The sequence below is a fragment of the Vidua chalybeata genome, chromosome 3 (assembly GCF_026979565.1).
Source record: "Vidua chalybeata isolate OUT-0048 chromosome 3, bVidCha1 merged haplotype, whole genome shotgun sequence".
NCBI lineage: Eukaryota > Metazoa > Chordata > Aves > Passeriformes > Viduidae > Vidua > Vidua chalybeata.
This window is the reverse complement of record NC_071532.1, coordinates 64,838,712-64,839,455: the sequence shown is the minus strand read 5'-3', so window position 1 is coordinate 64,839,455 and position 744 is coordinate 64,838,712.

Sequence of the window (744 nt, the reverse complement as noted above, 5' to 3'; positions counted from 1 at the left end):
GTCTATTGAGATAGTTCCTACGCTCACAGTTTTCTGCCCTCTGCTTACACACTCCCAATAAGCACCATAATTATACTACTACCAGTTACCACAGCACTGCCATTCACTTGAGCTCTCTGCTCATTCAGATGAACTCCATGCTTTATGGTGAGATGACTACTCCAGTATAGGTGAGAGATTATTTCTTTTACAATATAATTTAAAACACAAAACAGACACTCAATCTGAACAAAAGGACTTAAACATCAGGACTGAAAGTTGTAACTTAAAGGGAAGCGATTTCTAACTGCAGTGGAAAACTTTGAATATTTCAAAATGCATGGAAAACAAACAAACACCAACAAAATAGAGATAAAGAGCAGTTTCCACAATTTTAACCAAATTACTTAACCCTTTGGCAGGTCTAGGTCTTTATAGCTCTTCCTAGTCAAGGGCTTCAGAATATTTACAGTACACAGTCAGATCTGCAAATACTTTTTGGTTTTTAACTGAAAAACATTTAGTAGAAAATGCATCTCAATGAAATTTGAGACATGTCCTGTAACTATGTCTCTCAAAAAATTGTATTTTGCTCTTAAGTATTGCCAGCCAAGACTAGATTAGTGTGAAACTTCACATTATGCTGTTTTGATTTCCCCCATATTAGCTTTTTGGCCAGGTGTGGACTACACACTTAACAGACAAAAAACACACACATGGCTTTTTTATATGTAAAAAGAGAAGAAAATGAAATACAACTCTGAA